Genomic DNA, 21,858 nt, shown 5'->3' with positions numbered 1-21,858 from the left:
TGGATCCCTTGATTATTGACATTTCATGCTCAGTGATGCGAGGCACAAAAATGTCTATAACAGTTGCCCCCTAAAGTATGAGGCCGTTTATCGGGTGAAATGCTTTATCCAGGAGGGTCTGAAGTTCATCCATCTGCTGGGAGGAGACCTGTAATAAAATACAATACAATACATTATGATTCATACTGCTTTCATGATCTAGCTGAGGCGGGCATTCCCATGCTCAGCTTTATAAATTCATTTTTGTACATAGAACAGACGATCGTCTGATGGTAGACTGATAATTTTGGTGAAAATTATCATCCTTTGAGTAGGATGATCATCTGCTGTAATGATGTACATGTCAAATGCCTTTATTTTTCCTGAATATATATCGCAGCCCGGATGGATGAAACTAGATCCGGGGTCTTCAAACTCGTTCGATCTTCACTCTAAGTACAAGTCGATCCATGTGAGAATTGCGCTGAAGTCAAACATGGAAAGACATCGCTTGATTACCGATCAATGATGTAAACCGTTAACAAGCGCGAGAGGAATCACCGATAATGATAATGACCCTCAAGGTACTGCAGTACAATTCACGTGGTGTGAATAAAGGAATTGGCGTCGAACACCACGCAAAATCTTCTGGTCGAAGGTCATTGATGTATACCTGTCGCCGGAAGTGAGAAACTTGCCATTGAGGCATGCAAGCTTCAAAGTACTGAAGGGGGTGTTCCTAGATCAACTCCTTGGATAATGAGCTGATGTCGACAAGGAGCGATCCGTCAAAGGAGGGCCTTAATGAATCCCACATCAGTGACACGGAACGGAGCTAATGATTTTAATGGAGGTGAAAACAATCTGTGACATATGATTCAGGGTGGCGGTCATGAATGGATGAAGGATAATGTATGGCAGTGGATGGGACCCGGTTGACTCTTTCTGAACGACTTCTCTTGAACATATGGCGAAACTGATGCGATGGATCGGTAGCATTACCCCAAATATGGATGGTATGGAAAGACCATGGTGATGTGGCCGGTGAATGAAACAACCCAACCCGAATGTGATACGGAGGAAAAGTGTCATGTTCAAGAGCGACCTGCTACCATCAAAGTTTTCTTGATTTTTCCCAATTTTTCCCCAGTCATTGCTGACCAGTACCTCTTTATTTTTGTCAAGCTTGAGGAGGATAACATATGCTTGTTCTATAACCTGCCCTTCGGGCAAGCCCATCGCTATGTTTTAACGAGCTTAGCGATAGTGAAACTCGTTCTCGTCTAAAGACAAGTTTGTCGCTATTTATCATTTTAACGAGTCTAACGACAAAGATAACTCGGTCCTTTTCATTTTTAGAGAGTCTGAAAAGGTACATAAAGTTAACTCCAAAATTCCTTTTTCGTCATCTAATCCCTTGAGTCCGAAAAAGTATAAAACAATACAAAAGGGATGAGTTTTCGATAACTTTAACGAGCCGAACAAAACAAGCGCTCGATCTTTTTGTGCAATAATCCCTCAGGTCCAAAAAGATTAAAATCTAGAGGAGGGATAGCTCTTCTTGTCCTTTAACGAGCTGGAAGGCCAAAACTCGGCAATATTTTCATATTTTACGAGTCAGTTGAAAAGAGCTTAAAGAAGACTCGTCTTTTGAGGAACGAGTGATAAACAGGGATAGCAACTGATTCCAGGTACAGGTTGGAATTTTCCAATCACGGCAGTGTCACAAGGATGGCTAGGTGAAATCACTCTTCGCAGCTGTTCCTCAAAATGGGTAAACAATCATATGGAGGTGAACGATCGGCCAAATGAAAGTGGAGGTGGCAGGTGCAAACACGACCAAGGCTTTTATGGCTGATAAATTTACGATCACAACGGTTATTTACCGGGATAGGTTCATTTTTTTGATAAAAATGAGCTTAAACTCTGGAGGAAACATTGCTCACTGCTTATATTTATTTTTTAACGAGCATGAAGACCGCATTAAAACTGCTCGGATCTTGCGTTTATTTGTTAACGAGCATGAACTTTATGCTAAAACTGCTCGATTACCCAGTCTTTTGATAAGAGTGTCTCATCAAGATTCTATTTTTTATGGAGCTTCATCTCACTAAGCTTTGCTCCCAATCCTTTCTTTATGCAAGTTAGGAAACGGCTAACCCAAAAAACAGATAAATAACCGCTCTTTGCTTGCACTCCAAAAGGTTTGAATGCCCCCAGGTATAAAATAGAGTTTCAAGGTTACCTCTACTTACCCTCCGCCAAAACATTTGTTTTAATCGAGAGAGGCTTACCTCTTTCAGGTTACCCAAGGATTGTCTCGTTAATCTTTCAAACAAAACACTTCCTTGGCAATGTCTACCGAAATAAACAAAGGTGAGTGACGACCCCCCGCCCTCTCATAACTTTGACAAGAGAATCTTATTCCAGAACAACCCCTCTTCCACCCACGGACGGGGTACGGACTAGTCATATTCTCCCGCGGAAACCTATTCTATACCCAAAGTTTCCCTGCCGAAGCAGGCCAGGATGCATGCCCCCTGGGTTCCAGTCATGTCCTCCCAGATTACTCGCGCTCATCAGGAGGACGGACCGTGGGTTGAGACACTTCTTGCATGAATAGACCATTTAGGGATGGCACATGACTATTTGCGATGTGTGATCCGGGAAACGAAAGTTGGTCCACGAGCTTGACCATTCTTCCTTCATGCGGAAAACACATTACTCTAAAGAGTGAGGAGACTACAGCTCCCACGCAATATATATAGTCTCGTCCAAGGAGTAGGTTATAATCCAAGGGTCCTTGAACGACCATCACGTTCATTTGAACGGTCTTCCCTTTCAATGTTATAGGCACATTGGGGAGGATCCCTAAAGATCGACTGGTTCCTTTATCAAAACCTGATAGATTTCTCATCTCAGGTAAAAGCGCCGGCGAACCAAGCGCTTTCCAAGCAATAGAGGAAAGGATACTCACAGATGCCCCCTCATCAATGATAGTGCCAGCCATTACCATTCTGTATATTTGACAAATAATTCTGAATGGCACACTGGCTGGCAACCGGGGTCTGCCTAGTTGGTTCCAATCAAAGGACACAACCAGGTTGCTTGGTGGTGGGACCGAATATACGGCCGGATAGCGCTCTGATGAACTTCCTTCCTGCGACAAAGGAATGGTGGCATTGCCCCCTTGATCATCAGAGTCAGTGCTGATGAAGAGAACCTGGACGGTGTCGCCTATATTCTCCTCTGTGATGGTGTCATTTGAAGATGGAGCCTCTGAAGGCAAAACCGGGTCAACTGCCATATCAACCTTTTGACTTTCGTCAGGCATGGATCCAGACGGTTCTTCTTCAATGACAGGTGCTTCGGCTGACCATCTAAGTGGCTCAGCCGGATTCTCAACTAGTGAGGGACTTGGCAGGAGTCTTTGATATCCAGGAGGAAGATTCGCTCGTAAAATCGGGCGATCTTCCAGAACTCTTTTTGCCTCGTCTAAGAAGGGACAACGGTGGATGGCGTGATCGCCTTCACACAGTCTGCAGGGAAATTTAACTTTCCCATTCTGTCCTGGAGCTTCACTCCCACTAGTTGACGGTGAGCAGTCGACATGGCTATCAGAGGTCGATGCTCCCGAATTGTGCAAACGGGGGGACCAGTCTCTTAGTATCCATGGGATACAGGGACAATCCCTATGGAAATGGTCTCCCCGGCATATGACGCATGGCGATTTAGGCCTTACGAGTGCGATGTGTGGATTTTTGTTAGATGACACTTGTTTGCCCCCAGTCGCCTTAGGCTCCTTCTTCTTCTTTTCTTTCTTCTTCTTCTCCTTCTTCTCCTTAGGAACCCGATTTTTTGATCGACCAGTTCCGTCAAGCGAAGAGGAAGGAGGGGAGGAAGATGAAGTGGAAGGCTGGGAGGCAACTCTTGTCTGATCTAACTGTTGACTCGACTGTTCAGGAGTGGTGGTATTCTGAACGACATTGGTCGAAAATAGCCAAACTGGTAGGCCAATTGTCAGTCCTGGAAGCAACAATGTGGCCATGTGGGGCGCACCAACATCTCCCCAAGAGGAGAAGGGACTAGGATTTCCACCCAAGGGAACTCCTTGGTTGGTGTGCTCCATCTTTTCAACCTAAAGATCAACGCAGGATTAAAGGGTGATTGTTCCATTTAAAATAAATTGTTAATGACGCTTTTTAGACACAACTTGCTTTTTCAGTTTTAAAGAGTCGAGAAAAAGCTAAAGATGACTCTAGTCTCCTTCGATGTTTTAACGAGCCCGAAGTGACAAATGCTCGGATGGACTTTTTCTGTTATAGAGTTTGAAAAAGGCCAAAAGAAACTGCTCTGGAGATCTAGGCAGAGGGTGTGCCAAACTTTTCGCAAAACCACAGAATACTTTTTACGGTACGGGTGGTCGATCTTCGTGAATGCTGTGTTCATTGCATTGCGATCAGTAGGGCGGCCGACACGGCTTCCTAAGGATAAAAGATATATGCCTATAGGGGTCTCCCAATATATACGCGACGGTACGTGGGAGCACAAATCCGTACTAGCGCTACCGTCTCTCAGGAGGAATCACCCACCTTCTTAGAGATCGACAGTCACTAGGCTTAACGAAGCCGGAACACGTCTCTAGCCTAGACCTCTATGTTGTGCGTTATGTTACAAAGCGTTGTTAGGTTCATTCAGTTTATTTTAGGTTGATCTTTTTAAAGTTTGCCTTTCAAGGTTCACCACGAGATGTATGATACAAATTCCTAAATGCCGTCTAAGATGATAAGCAAGCTTTACAATCTTTCAACTTTGAAAATCCTAGCTACTAAGGGAAAAGAGAGCGACTATCTTTTCTCAAAGAGCAATCAGCACACTCTAATGCACTTTCCCTAAATCCAACATGCAAACTTATCAAATGCAAAATGCACAATGCAGGTGTTTGTTTTTACTTCCTTAGTATAAATGCCTACAAAGAAAGCTTTTTGCACAACTTTGAATTTGCTTTTACAATGATCAAAATAAACAAGTTCACTTTCTTCGAAATCAACATGGGTAGAAGAGATTACAATCACTTTGCGATTTTCGAAATAAAGACTCGTTTTGATACTTTGAAAAGAACAAATTCAAACCAATAAGCAAAAGTAAAACTATAATCAATCTGAACAAACAACCAATGAACTCTCTTCTAAGATCACTTTCAATCAGATCTGAATCAAAGGCTACAGAAAGACTACTTTACTCATGCAAAGGAAGACTATAAATGACGCCACAAACACATAAAAACATTCACAATCTTTTTGTACAAAAATTGGGGCGGAATTCAGGCAAAGAAAAGGTTTATCAGACTAGCACCTATACTTGGTTAAAGGCTGCAAAAACAGAGATCAAAACAGGGCAAAAAAGGACAAAGAACCCCAGCTGCACAAGGCCACACTGGTTCAGCGCAGGTCCAACACTGTCAGTTTGACATTCAGCGCAGGTAGCCCCTTCGGGACCTGTGTTGAAATGCAGACTGCCTTCACAGTGCCTACGCTGAAGAGAGAAACTCTCGTTTCCCTTGGTTTCTGGGTCACAAAATGCTCAAAAATCAACTGTTTCAGGCCAAATCAGAAACACAAGCAAGGTATAAACAGAGGGATGCTTTGATAGGGTACTAAATACTATCACAAGGATCAATCAAATCATTTGTGGATCTAGTTTAAATCATAGACAAGTCCAACATACTGGATCAAAGCAGCAACTTTTACTTTGCATCCGGGAAAGATGCAGTTCAAGAGTTGCTGTCAAGTCTATGAAGTAAACAAATGACGGAAACACAAATGAAATGAATAAACAAGTTCTTCCCCAGCGGAGTCGCCAATTTGTTGTGGGGAAAAATGCCTATTTAGGACGATCCTATCCACCTAAGGTGTGACAGCGCCTTAGCAACAAACGAATACAGCTATCATGATTTCTTCCTTTATGAAATATGAAAGAGAGGAGATCGGCAGACTTACCGTTGTCTTGCGGTTGTCCCTCGAACTAGATCCTCTTCTCTTTGTGTATCCACAGCTACTTGCCTCCTCGCTTGATCAAGAGAACAGCTACTTGAATCCCACGAGATCACAAGAGAACAGCTACCTGTGACAAGAGAACAGCTACTTGCGACAAGAGAAGAACACAATACAAAGGCAAATATACATATTCATAAATGATTCAGGATTAGAAGTAAATCAAATATACCAATGCAATCATACATAATACACCAGCATATAGGAAAGGATCAAGATAGCTTTATTGAAAGTAACAGGGTTCAGGAAGAGATACAACCCATAGGGCTCCAACCCAGCATCTCCTTCCCAGCAGAATGGAATTCCTTCTTCAGCTCCTTTCAAAGCATAACACACCCAATATTTCTAGCCACAAACCAACAACAATTCTTTGCAAATACCAAATTCCAGCCTCCCTTGACCTCATGGAGAGAGATCTATATATAGGGATATTAGAGAGAGGAAGAGTCAGCTTGAGACTGGTCTGAGACTGACTAGTGTCCTCTCCCACTTCAGTTCTTGAGTCCACTTGGAGGTTCTTGCTTCCACTTGGAGATTTGGAACCTCTTACTCATCACTAGTCGAATTCCCTGATCCAAGTGTCATTTTGGAAGCTTCCTGGGCATTGACACCTTGAGGAATGACTCTGCCACTTGTCCAAACTCGCTCAGCGCAGGTAGCCTTCTTTGCAGTTGACATTCAACACAGGTAGACAGTGGAGTAGTTGACATTCAGCGTAGATGCTTAGTGGAGCAGTTGACATGATCCAGAATTGCCTTGTTTTGAGTGTTTTCAGGTGGAGAACTTTTGTGAATTGCTGTGGTTACTTGGCCTTGTTCCTCTAGGGGTAGGAACAACATGTTTAGGGACTTTGGATCCCTTGATTATTGACATTTCATGCTCAGTGATGCCAGGCACAAAAATGTCTATAACAGTGAGGAAGGGGGTTGCTTCAAACATTAGTGGCTTTGCCTATTTCACAACGGTGGTTTAGTGCCTAAGGATTTGGGACTCATGCTCATGGAGGTCGGCACAAACATTGGGCTAGATTTTTGCAATTGTACATGTAAGACATCAGTTGGGCTTGGATGCAAAGGCAACTTCACTCGTCGTCACTCCAATTTCCAACGCACTGGTAAAATTCTCAGTCCTAGCTCCAATTTTATCTCAAGTTCCTTACTTTTTTTGGTTTGTTAGTCTTTCTGTCGAAGCAATAGTATGGTTCTTGGCAATTGAGGTTGAGTCGGAAATTAGTGGCAGTAACCCTCTTCTAGTTAATGTCTTTTTCCTCAACCAGAGTACAACTGTAGTGATGAATTTGGGAAGTGGGGTCGTTTCTCTTGGGGTTTCTTGTCCTTTCACTAGGTCTGGGAACTATATTTTGCTCAAGGGGCAGTGGAGTAGGTTGGGCCTCTTGGTATGTTGCATGTTTGGTGTGGGAATAAGTTGTTATAGCCCATGAAGGTTGGTGGAGAGGGGTCAATTCTTCATTAATTGGTATCTTTGTGATTCTCATTGCCTCATTTGAGTTGGAGTTGTTAATGTCGGTATGACCTGGGATTTTCAAAAACGTTGGACACAAATTGTAGGTTGTTGAGTTGGTGGTGCACGGTTGTTACCCTGAGGCCCATGTAATGCCAACGTGGATGCACTCACAGGGGTTTACGGCTATGGGGCCATGGAATAGTCCACCATGTGGAGAATTGGGATTTTGGGGAAGAGGTGGACCAACAACCAACCCATTCTCTAGGAAGAGTATACCTGCCCTCTCCTTTTGATTCTTTGGAAACTCAACTTCAACGACGCATCACGATTTTGGAGTAGCTTGCACAAGACTGACATGAGAACAAAAACAAAATTATTTCTTTTATGAATGACCTTCAACACAATCAATGGAAATTGATGGATCGGTTGGTATCACTGCGTCATGGCCAGAAAAGGATTCAATAGATGTTCAACCATCTCGAAGGCAGGATAGAACATATGGAAGGACATGTTCATGAAGCCTTTCGTCCTCCTCTACCACCAAGAAATGGACTGAACATTCCAACTCTGGGTAACTTTGTTGATTAAGGATGAATGTCAGATGTATTTTGGTTATTGGGATCTTCTAGTGTTTTTGGGTTATCTGTATGTGGTCTCTTAGTTTACTTTTGTTGTTGTCAATGTGTTTTTTCTATTACCTTCTAGCCAACAAGTCCAGTAAGCATGAGGCCGAAAGAATTTGGCACCCAAGTTTCTCATGTTATACCCTTGAAATGAATTAATAGAAAATTTAGAATATATATATATATATATATATATATATATAATGAAATATTCTAAATATTTTAATTTTTTATTATTTTGAAATTTGATTATATTATTATTGATAAAATTGTAAATTTCGATTATTAAATTACATTGTAATAAATATCCTAATAATATATTTTAATTTATATTTTTGAATATATATACAATTTCCATAGCTTTAAAAATATTCTCAACACTTCAATTATATTAGTTCAATAACTAAAATATACAATTCCAATAACTTTCAATTAAATATCAAACAAATTAATTTAAAAATTAAAATATTTAAACTAAGTCTTAATCCAACAAACAGTCAATCTAACTACTAACCCATGAAACCATCTATAAACATTCACTTCAATATTAATACAAAAACACTCAATCTAGCGTAGCCCTCTATTGAGTGTTTAACTTCTGTGTAAACCTTGACCAACATTTCACATATATTAGATTGAATTTTAATTTTTGATCGAGAAAATTATAAGTTATCAAACATTTCCATTTCGACAGGATATACTTTTAATAAAGTTGTAAAGAGTTAGTGTTTTAATAACATGTAATTTTAATTTTTGTGTATCTTATAAACTATATATAATAAAAAATGATTAGAAAAAATAATTACAAATGTTTTGAGTGTTGATAATTGTTATACAGGATTTATGATTGCAGACAAAAGTATCTCTCCTAGGTCGGTGGCTAACCTAGAACAACAAAGAGACAAGGAACACAATGTTTTTCCTTAAAGTAAATAGATGATGGAGTGAGGCCTACCTGGAATCCTTCACATGCTTCTCTCCTTCTTCAGTTTGGGAGCTCCAATCCCAACTCTGATTGCCAAAATTAGAACATGCACATTCAAATAACACAAGCCAAGAAACTACGAGATCTATGTAGTACCATCTAAGTACTTCTTTCAATAGATCAACAAGGTATTGAAATAAGTGAAACAAAAACATCACATATAGAAAAACAATGAATTCTTTGCATTACTATAAATGGAAGGAGATTACAACCATAAGTAGTAGTTAATCTTGTAGAAGAGCTCCTCCAAGTTGTTGACCTGTCATTTCCTTGTCACAATATGCACCTCCCATCACCCTAAATGCATGGAATGATGACCACACTCTACAACAACATAAGGGCAAAATAACTCTCCAAAATCCAACCCCCAACCACATAGAAGGCTGGGAATATATAGAGAAGTATGCTAAGTTGGGAGTTCTTATCCAATTACCAATCTAGGGTAAGAGATCCACTTTTGATGGAGGGATAGGATCAAAGGATAAGTGGTGAAAACTCCAGTGTAGGGATGGATAGAATCCGAATGTTTTATCCAAGGTAAGTGGTTGTAACAAGTTTTGGGAATTCCTAGAAGAGAAAGCTTTCAGAATCCCGATCATTTTCCCAGATTTCTAGAACCAACACAGGTGCAAAGGGGAGCAACTTGCTAGTGACCAACACATGCCATAGTGGAGTAACATGTTGGTGAATGCACGGTAGTAGGCTTACAAGGAGCATTGGTCCTCAAACTAGCTCAAATGAAGCAATTTAGGGCTCAAACTCTAGGAAATGAAAGGTACATGCTTAGGGCTTTGTGCAAGATGGTGACAAGGGGGAATAGGATGTTGATTGATCCCATTAGGAGGATCATTGATCAGATGTGACAAAATGGCATATAACAATAATTTTTATTTTTATTGGAAAAAAAATATATTCTAAATGTAACTTATATAAAATGTAATTTTAATTTATTAGCATCCAAAAACAACAACCAAAAAAATAAAAATAAATCAATCAATAAATAAATAAAACTTACCATTGGATAACATCATCATCATTACATAGAGTAAAATTTAGAAATGGAATAATAAATCACATTACATAACAACCATTGTTGCAGTATAATAACATAAGCTTCATGATGTAACCTTGCATCATTTCCATAATTACTTTAACTAGGTTAGTTAATAACATACTTGGTAATGTAAATGTCATGTCATGCAAGGAATCAACATCATTAGAATGACATAATGGGAAAACACATCATTGAACATCGATATACCCTAGAAGCCTTGTAGGGTGAAAATCAACAGAAGTTTAATTTTATTAAATGCTCGTGAGGGTATTTTCCCCTCACTCAATGGTTGTAAAGGAGTCCATCCCTTGACTATTGTCATAAAAACTTACAAAGATATATAATCTTAGATACAACATAACTAGCTAGAAGCTATTACATTAATCATAATATCATTTACCCAAAATTCCTCAAATGTTATGTCTTTGCGACTTGGTTGTTTCCATTAGTGGATTATGATGCAGTTGACATTCCTTTAATATGAATGGAACAATAGTTCATTGTCTACCATAATGTTAAACATAATCTATCTTTCTCATACGTCACAATATTTTCCTGCAACTACCACTATCAAAAAACTTGGATATCATGATTAGATCAAATATTAATCAAATTAAAAATAAATCTTTACTAGTGATGCATCAACATTTATTTATGTGCATACATAAAATGTAAACAAAATATCGAGACATGTCTCCTTTAACAACATTGCACATGCATTAATTAAAAGCACATAACTATCAAAACATGTATATTTATTTTTACATGTGTATGGTTATGACACATGTTTGTCCATCTATAACTCACATGTATAAGGTAAAATACATAAATATCACCATGCTCACTTTCCCCTATGTCACATGTATCATGAGAAGAGAAATAGTTACATTCTACTTCTATCCATAAAACACAATAATATTAAAAATAACCTCCATGGTTATTACCCTATCTTAGCATAAGAAGAGGGATAATCTTTCGAAGATAAATACCACATTAACTATTATTCTCCTCGCACAAGCACACATTCTTTTCCAAAGGAAAACTAATATAACTGTCCATATTATTTTAAAGGATACTAGCACCTTACTTATGATCTTTGTGAATGTAATTATATAAACTTTATTCAGAAGAAACTATCCCCTCAATTTTTTTCTTTGTGTATGCAATTATGTATTCTTTTCCAAAAGAACTAATATAATAGACATTATTTTTATGCATGGGAACGCATGTTATTTTCCAAAGGAAAACTAACGTAATAGATACTATTCTTGTGCATGCAAATGTGTGTTCTTTTCCAAAAGCGATTTTTTCCAAAAGAGAGTTATTCACAATAGCCATTGTGCATGCAAATACATGTTCTATTCTAAATGAAAGCTAACATAATATTTATTATTTCTTGCATGCAACTACATGTTCTTTTCCAAAAACCTAACATAATGGAGCATGCAATTACATATAACTCAATAATTTTTCTTTCCATGCATGAAAAACGTATTTCATTTTCAAGAAACTATCACAATCAGCTATTAGTTTCATGCATGCAAATTCATATTTCTTTTCCAAAAAAACCTAACACAACATTTTTTTCTTCATGCATGCAAACACATATTTCTTTTCCAAGAAACTTAAAAAATAGCTAGTATCTCTGTGCATTTAATGATCCTGGTGGATATTGGTGGCCACCCTCCTATTCCACTTGAGCACCCACCATTGTTCCTTTCAGTTTCCTTAACTGCAACACAATTTACTATTTTTGGTAGTTTTCTGGGTCTTGAACTTCCAAAGCCGTTTTGAGCCTCTAAACAAATTTTTTTTGGAAAACATGCAAACGTGAGTCTTTAACTAATATATTCAGTCGAAAGTTGTAGTCCTTGGATAAATATTTCTAATCAGGCATCGTGCACATCAAATGGAGATCATATGCCAAAGTTACAACCCCAAGAACGTGATGTACCAGTTTACCCCAATGGAGACCGCAATTTTCGCGCTTCATCTCCTAAGGTTAGATTTTTTTATGTTTAGGATTTTCCATTGTTTCTCAATAATAAATAGGCCTTCGAGACTCATTGTAACATAGTTCAAATGCATGTAACCACTACATCTCTTCTCAGAGATAAGCTACCATCATCTGAGCTAGTTTATTTCCATTTTGTATGTAAGCATATTTCAGTTCTTTGATGTTAATGAAATGAAGTTTTATTTCTGTTGCATCTCTATGCTTATGTTTATATATGTGTTCTATTGCGTTCTTGCGTAAGTCTGGATTAGTGGTATCAGAGCAATATGCTCTTCCTCTATTTTTATTTGCATGTCCCCAATGAGGTCAGGGTATAAGGAGTTAGGGCTTGAACTGGTTGAACCTTTGCAAGACCAACCTTGCAAACTCTAACAGCCTCCCATGGTGGAAGAAAAGAAAGATGAGGAAGCAAGAGATCCTTTCAAAATATTTCTTGAAGAATCCTTCAAGTGACAAAGGAACACAATGATGAACAACTTTGCCTAGATCCTTCAACAGCTACCCACAAGCAACACATCTTCATCCAGTAGCCACTCTAGCTGTGCCACTCCCTTTAAGGTACAAGTCAACTTTGACATTCCCATATTTGAAGGCCAAATAGATGCAAACGTCGTAGATAGATGGTTAAATCTGTTGGAAGGATATTTTTTGGTTCATGACTTTTCCAATTGGGAAAATATTACTTTTTCACTCCTCAAAGCCACCCCCATGTCAAGGACTGATGGGAAACCTACTGTTAATAGAAGGATGAGAGGGAACCCTCATAGTTTTTAGCCACACCCACTTGGAATTATTTCTGAGACACCATCAAGGAACAATATTACCTTGTTAGGAGATATCTAGATAAATACATAAAGTTGACCACGTTGTGGCAGGGAAGGGACCAAGACGTGCCAGAGTTCACAAATTTTTTTCATACCCTTCGCATGAAGTTGGATATTAAGGATTCTGAGCGAAATTTGGTACTCAAGTATCGCGACTATCTACACAAGTAGATCCAAGACGAGATGGAGTTCTTGGACATCTCCTCTCTTGGCACCACCTATCAATACGTTGTTAAGATCGAGCATAAATTTAAACAGAAGAAGAGAGACTTCGGATCTGCAAATCTGAAGCAAGGGAAAGGGCGCCCCCAAACTGCACAACAAAGGAAAAATCCAAGGCGGGGCAACCCAGGACAACCCGTCGAAGCCGCAAGAAAAGAACAACACCACGAAGATAAAGAAGGACACAGGAAAATAGTGTGAGTTCGGTAAGATCCCCACTCATAACAAAAGTGAGTTTCGAGCCAAGCAATCACTGGTGGTCGAGCTAAAGGCTTCTGAATCATATGCATGTTCCAACTCTAACTCATAACCTAACAAGGGGAATGACAAAGCGAAGCACATTATTGATGCAGAGCCCAGTGCCACCATTTCCACCACCAAGATCTAGAAGATTGAGCCTGAATATCCATAGGAGGCGGAGTGACTCTTGCACTCACATATGTGGGTGAAATGTTTTCCACTGCAATTCATTTTTGACAACGAAAGCCAAAAGAACCTCATTTCAGCAGAGGTCATGAAGCGATTGGGCCTACCAATCACACCACACCCGTAGTTGTACACTATCGGGTGGCTTCACCAAGGATGAAATCTCTGCATTAGACAACAATGTTGCCTTACTTATGGCATCAAACTCTTCATAGATGAGGTACTATGTGATTTTTCTCCTCTTAAAGTTTGTGATGTATTATTAGGCCAACCATACTTATGGAAGCATCATGTTGTGTATGAGTCTAGGGCTCGCATTGTTATTATTACTTTGAGGAATAATTTGTACAGGATACTGGAGGTAGCACCACCTACTGTTATCTCTTTGATCTATGCAAAGAAATGCAGTAAGATCATTTCCCATACCAAAAAATTTGTCTTCCTTATGATTTGTCCTCAAGGCAAGAAGAAGATTATGGCCACATCCATTGCCTCTAGATAGGGATCCTTCACACGAAAACAATAGATGGACAAGGTCATGGAGGATTATAGGGACATCTTCACCTCACCCACAGGGGTACCCCTACACTATCAGGTCAAGCATTCCATCGATTTGACCTCGAGTGGGCCCACTACCCAACAAACCGATCTATCAATGCTTTGTTTTGGAGAATGATGAAATCAAGAGGCAGATTCAGGAGCTATTGGAAAAAGGGCACATCAGGAAAATTTCATAACCCTGTAGGAGTTCGATCATGTTGCTATAGAAGAATGATGATACTTGAACACTCTGTATTGACTATCAGGCGCTGAATAAGATCACTGTCCGAAATAGGTATCCATTCCAACAGATTGATGACCTTCTGGACCAACTCAAGAGGGCCAAATATTTCAACAAGATTGACTTAAAGTTTGGTTATCATCAGGTACCAATCGAACCATCTGATGTATGGAATATTGCCTTCAAATCCAAGAAGGGCCTTTTCGAATGGTTGATCATTCCTTTCGGGTTGAGGAATGCCCCCGCAACCTTCATGAGGTTGATGGACGACATATTGCAGCCCTTCACCAACTCATTTGTGGTAGTGTATTTGGATGGCATCCTAATCTTTATCTAGAGTTGGGAAGAGAACCTTCACCATATTCGACAGGTCATCCAAATCTTGTGTTAAAACAAATTGTGTGCCAATTTGAAGAAATGAAATTTTGGTATGACCCATGTTTAGTATTTGGGGTACATCATTGATGAGCGAGGTGTGTATGTGGACCCAACCAAGATAAATTTTATTCGAGATTTTCCAACCCCAACCACTCTAACAGAGCTCCGCAGCTTTCTCGGTGTTGCCAATTTCTATCGCAGGTTTGTGTTGGGTTTCTCTCATATCACTTGACCTTTGAGTAAAGTCACCAAGGGCGGAGAAAAAACAAAGTTCTTTTGGTTTGAATCCCAACAGAAGGTGTTTTTCAAATTGAAGAATCATCTATGCTCTACATTAGGATCCTATAATCTAGGAATCAAAGTGTGTTTTCCTCTTACTATTCATCCAGGGGGTTTGCCACACTCTGTTATGAATTTGCTGTGAAATTGGCTATTTTTGTCATCATTTTCAAAAGTTGTTTCTGTCCAAACAAAGCTGAATTTTATAAAACTGAAAGAGTTTTTTTTTAAGAACGGGCCAGTTAACAAAAACCTCCTTCAGTTTCTTCACAAGTGTCATATATTAGACTAATCGAATGCATATTTACAACTTATTTTCCAGGTTTTGGAATTTCCGGTTTTAGTTATGATGTTTGGATGAATATTGTGAATATATGGAGAATTATTTTTGGAAAATGAGAGAGGTTTCTCTCAAGGACACTCTAATCGACTAGAACCTCTCTCATTTTTGAAAAATATGTCTGGATTCAAGATATATGAGCTCGTCTTTGAACCTAAGGTTTCCAGAAATTCGGTGCCTTCTGCTACACAACTGTTGTGCAAACATACTAGTCAACTCTATTTTGGAAAATTTCGAAATTTGGAGCTTCTAGAAGTCATTTTAGTTGTTGGATAAGTGTTGATAAGTTAAAATCATGTAGTTTGAGTTGTTAAACAAAAATGCATTGTTTGGTTGATGTTTCCAAATTATATTATTCTTGATATAACAATTTTTGCTTTTTCTACATAACAAGTAAAGGTGCATTGCATTTGGACCATTCTACTTTTGTGAAGTGAATTCGAATTCCTTGTTGTATATGACGATGTAAAGACATGGAAAAGGGGTTGGTTGGTCAGATTGGAGAGGAAAAAACGTTGTGCATGTTTTAATTTTTTCTGAGTTTTAATAAAATTGGTGGATCAGAAGTAGCTGGCTAAATCTCTTCAAAGATTCATGTGATTCAACTCTCTTATGTGAGTTTTTCCTATTTTGTGTGTGTTATATTTCTTCCTATGATGTTTAAATGAAAAAATTGTTTCATAATTCATCTATTTAATGGTGCTTTGTTGTAGTCATTTAGACATTCCATATGTTTTTTCTACCATAATCATTTTAAGATTCATTCATTGTTTGATGCCTTGAGATGGTTATCTACTTTCTTTATTCTTCTCACATTTGCAACTATTAATTGGCATAAGGAAGTGTTTCTATCTTGCCTCTGAATATATTTTCCCAATTCATCGAGCATCCACCACGTTGTTGATCTCATTTTTTTACTAACTCCATGCCCAATGGATTTCTCTTTGACCTGCCACCACACCTATAAACTCTGTTATTTGTCAAAGATCTAGCCATTGTTCTTCATTGAAACCATTCTTTAGTGACTGAGTTGAAAGAGAGAGCCCTCTCTAGGGTTGGAAGGGCTAGTTTCCAATTCCATAAGTGGTTTGTGGTTACCTCTAGGTTTCCTTTCTATAGCCAAAGGGAATTACAGAGTGATAACACTCTACACTAGTGCTCACATGACCAAAACTACAACAACCATTTGAGATTGAGACAGATGCCTCTGACTATGTTATTGGTGCAGTTCTTACTCAACAGGGGCATCTAGTGGCATATAACAGTGAGACACTTTCAGACACAGTCCGAAAGTATCCCACCAACGACAAAGAGATGTATTCCATTATTTAGGCCTACTGACAATGGAAGCATTACATTCTGGGGGAAGGAAACAATCATCCAAATAAATCACTGACCCCTGTAGTTCATAAAAACACAAGGATAGTTGCAGAATGATCACCATCAGAAGTGGTCCACATAACTGCAATAGTTCCATTTGAAAATTAAGTACAAGAAGGGCAACACCAATAATGTTGCAGACTTCCTCGGCCAACCGACGTTCATGGCACTGACCACTGTGCTCGACTCTTGTGGACACAAGACTTTAGAATGGCCACATCTTTATAAGAGTGATCCAGAATTCGGCACCACATATCAGATTCTCCTGAAAGGTAACCAGGTTTCAGACTTTCACCTCCAGGATGCGCTATTATGCCACCTGGGAGACCTATATGTATCTTCAAGCGAGCATGCCAATATGATTTGGGAGGCACACTAAATTCGAGTCGCTAGACATTTTGAGGTAGAAAAGACAATGGCAGTACTACAAAAATATTTTTATTGGCCAAACATTTGATAGGATGTTGGGACGTACATCAGATCCTACACTGCCTACGCCATTGCCAAACCTACAATCAAGAAGTAAGGCATGTATACTCCTCTGCCTACTCCTAGATGCCATGGGAATCTATCTCCATGGATTACATATCATGCATTCATTCTACCAAGCATGGAAATGATTGTGTTTTCGTGGTCGTCGACAGATTTTCTAAGAAGACCATTCTGGTTGCCTGCAAGAAGAGTATCTTAGCAGAAGCCACTGCCAAACTCTTCTTTGAACGAGTATGGGCATAGTTTGGGATCCCACAGTCTAGTATCTCAAATTGGGACCATTGGTTCCTAAGTGCATTCTATTCAATCCTTTGGTCATTGTTAGATACCAAGCTCACTAAGTCCACAATATTTCACCCCCAAACTGATGGCCAAACAAAGGTCATCAATAGGATGATCGTGCACATCCTGCACATGTACAACTCAAAGCACCCACACACATGGGATGAGATCCTCCCCCATGTCAAACACAACTAAAACAAGGCTCTCCATAGTTGAACTGGCCACAAACCCTTTCAGGTGGTACTGGGATTCCAACCACTATGTCCCATTGATGTTGCCATACCATTTGCAGCTACTAAGGTAGATTCAACTCTTGCCCAGTCCGAAGCTAACATGACTAACAACCTCATTGAGTGCATTCAACACATCTGCTAGCAGGTCCATGACATATTGGACAAAGCAAATGCAAAGTACAAGTAGTCTCATGATCAACATCGAGTGCCACAAGTTCAAGCTGGGCAACAAAGTTTTGTTACATTTTCAGAAGAAGCGCCTCGTTGGGTCCCACGGTAAGCTTCACCCGCTCCAATATGGGCCTTACACCATAACTAAGGTTGTAGGATACAATGCTTTCGATCTCATCATTCCATCGTTCCTTGGTTTTCACCCAGTGTTCAATGTGGACTACCTTCAACCATACTTTCGACCATTACTGGACACATTAGACATTGCAGAACAACTCACACCAACAGAATTAAACCCAGATTGCATGGAACAAGCCACAATTGATCATATCATGGACACACTGATCAAGACCACTCACCAACAGGAGATACAACTATATCAGGTTGTCAAAGCTGGTCAACTCTTGCACAAATGAAAGTGGCTCACTAGGGACCAAGTTCAATAGAAGTTTCCCCATCTCATGGAGGCACTCAATGCAATGGGGACCATTGCTTCCTAAGGGGGGAGGAATGATCCAAGTGGATACTGGTGGCCACCCACCTATTCCACTTGGACCCCGACCAGTGTTCCCTTCAGTTTCCTTAACTACAACACAATTTACTACTTTTGGCAGTTTTCCGGGTCCTGAACTTCTAGAGCCGTTTTGAGGCCCTAAACGACGTTTTTTCGGAAATAGGCAAGTGTTTGTCTATGCAATCTAAACTTGTATTCCTCGAATAGATATTTCTAATAATGTATCGTGCACATCAAACTAAGATTGTATGTCAAAGTTACGACCTCGGGGAGTTGATGTACCAATTTACCCCAACAGGGCCCACAGTTTTGACGCTTCATCTCCTAGGGTTAGGTTTTTGGATGCTTAGGGTTTTCCATTGTTTCTCAATAATAAATAGGCCTTCGAGCCTCATTGTAACATAGTTTAGAGACATGTAGCCACCACATCTCTTCTCAGGGATATGCTACCATCACCCGAGCTAGTTTATTTCCATTCTGTATGTAAGCATATTTCAGTTCTTTGATGTTCATGAAATAAAGTTCTATTTCTGCTACATCTATGTGTTTATGTTTATATCTATGTTATATTGCGTTCCTAAATAAGTTTGGATCATTTAACCACATATTCTTTTTGGAAAAAAATATTAAAACAATCACATATTATTTTCAAAGAAAACCTTGCTACTTTTCCTTTATATGTACATGATTCTCAAATGATCTTTTTCATGAACAAAACATAGTTTCTCTTTCTTTCTATACGCAAGGTTCTCGTGCTTTCTTTTCAATAAAATATCATAGATAACCCATATTTTATGTATAGAAAAACCAAGCAAATATTTTAATACAATAACCGGGTTAACTTAACTCCTATGCACATAAATCATGCAATTCACATGATTAATTTAGCCATGAAATATTTTAAGAATTCAACGCACAAAACTCTTATCTTTTCCTTGAAGAATCTACCCTTTGTTCCCTTAGTTTCCACCTCCATATTTCGTTCTATGCCAGCGGTGTCATGGAAAATTTATTTGCACTCTCTCTTGTACACAAAGAACCGATTGTGGCCCATACATTTTCCTCCAACCTTCAACAATTCTAATTCTCATCTTACCATTATTTGAAAGAGTTTTCCTGCATGTCACAAGACACCCTCCACATGACATAAAAAAAATCAATAATATACAATGTGGTTGTTCCTTGCTAGCTCGACGGTTGATACTATAATCCTTTCAATAGATGTTGCAAGTTCATTTATCCATAACAATAGACGAACAACGACTTCTATTGAGAGTTTGATTAGCCATAGCAAATTACAAATAACAACTTCTTGTTTGTAATGCATGTGGATCATCCATGTAACGCATGTGTTTTCTTTACAAGCTATGTGAAGGGTCTTTTTTTCATTTCCATCAAAAGTCGAGGAAAAGTTCGTGTCCCAAGTAAACCCTTTTTCCTCCGCCAAATCTTGTTCTATAGTCATTTAAATTTTCACAGATGTTAAAAATAGTTGTAACTAATGCTTGATGGGGTAGTTAAACATATAGTAAATTAATAATTTTCACCATGTGTAAATACATGAGCTTTATGGGTTGGGATATTACAAAGATACTCTGTGCTGTAAATGTCAATGGTTCAAAACTTTGTGGGAACAAATTCAACAATGCTAAGGGTTGGTGTGGCCCAAGCCTGATGCGATTAGTGATTTTGATAGCTTAGATGCCCCTAGGTTGCGGCTACTCAAGCCACAAGTTAGGTGTGTCAATCATCTCAGGACTCTCATAACCTAGCAAACAAATGTAATTGTATTTAGAGGATACTTTACAATCTAGGATGAGGAAAAGTTTGTAGAGACATTTAAGATGAGATGTTGTAATGAAGCATTAAATCAAAAAATAATAAATAGTAGAAAGTACTAATAAAAATAATATTTCACTTAATTTAATTTATTATATTTTACAATTTTTTAGAAAAAAAATCATACTATATATGTCACATTAAAAGAAATTTAAATAATGATAATTTATATTAATAAACATCATATGTCAAAATTTGATGTTACATTTGATTAATAAACATATAATTAAATTTTGATGTTTAAATTTAATTAATAAACTTATAATTATAAATAAGAATATTTTTTATATAAAAATTTGAAATATATATAAAATATAAATAATAATTATAATTTAAAATCAATTTTAGTATATAAAAAAAATAATTTATATTTATAATTATAATATTTTTGAAATTTTTTTATCAATTTATATTTTTATATATTAAATAAATTTAACATTTAATTTTTATTTTTTTAATTTAATATATTAATTTAATAAGTAAAATATACAATTTTCAAACGAATTAATTAAAAAATTATAAAAAATAAAAAAATAAAAATGTGATCAAAATTTTAATCCAACAAACCCTCAAACTAACTCCTAATCGATATGAAACTATCAATATAAGTATCCACTTCAAGATTAATCCAAAAACACTCAAGCCAGCGTAACCCTCTGTTGTGGGTTTAACCTTCATGGACAAGATTAATCCAAAAATACTCTATCCAGCTTAACCCTCTGTTGACGGTTTAACTTCCATAAAAACCTTAACATATATATATAGATACAATGTTCAATTTTTAATTTTTGATGGAGAAAGTTAGAAGTTATTAAACATTTCCATTTTAATAGATTAGAATTTTTATAAAGATGCAAAGATTCATCTTTTCAATGGTATATAATTTTAATATTTTTTTATCTTATAAATTATATAATTGAAATAATTCGAAAAATAATTAAAATATTTTTAGAGGTTTATTAACATAATATAGTATAAAAGGCAATTTTTATTTTAATTTATTAGCATCGGAAAATAAAAGAAAATATAAATTTTCAAAAAAAATGAAAAAAATTATATGTTTTTGAAAATTATACATTTAATTATGTTTAAAGGCATTTTATAATATAATTTTAGAGGATGTTGTTGTGACATTTTATATGTGATTTTGTAAAAATTATATTGTAGTGATATTTTATATGTCATTTTTAAAAAAATAATAATTTGATATTTTGTTGATGATGATGATAGTGGTTGACGTCCACTGAAACCAAACTTTGGCCTATCGGACCTAAAGAAACGAATTATTTAGTTTGATTTAAGATTTTATTCCTATGCTCAAAAAGCTTGGAGAGAAGCCTCACGAATTCACTATAATTTTGACATCGTAAAAGGCTAGGAAGGTCAATATTGCAACAAAGATTATGAAACTGAGCTCTAATGTGGTTGTACACGGGGCACTCTAAGAGGAAGTGATTTTCATCCTCGATGTTCATATTCTCATAGAGATGGCAGATCCTTTCCATCCATGGTGTTTTAGGAA

The sequence above is a fragment of the Pinus tabuliformis genome, chromosome 4_2, assembly GCF_031772625.1.
Source record: "Pinus tabuliformis cultivar Carrire ecotype Pingquan chromosome 4_2, CPIR1, whole genome shotgun sequence".
Classification (NCBI taxonomy): Eukaryota; Viridiplantae; Streptophyta; class Pinopsida; order Pinales; family Pinaceae; genus Pinus; species Pinus tabuliformis.
The sequence above is the reverse complement of the archived record's forward strand: the minus strand, read 5'-3'. Positions refer to the sequence as shown.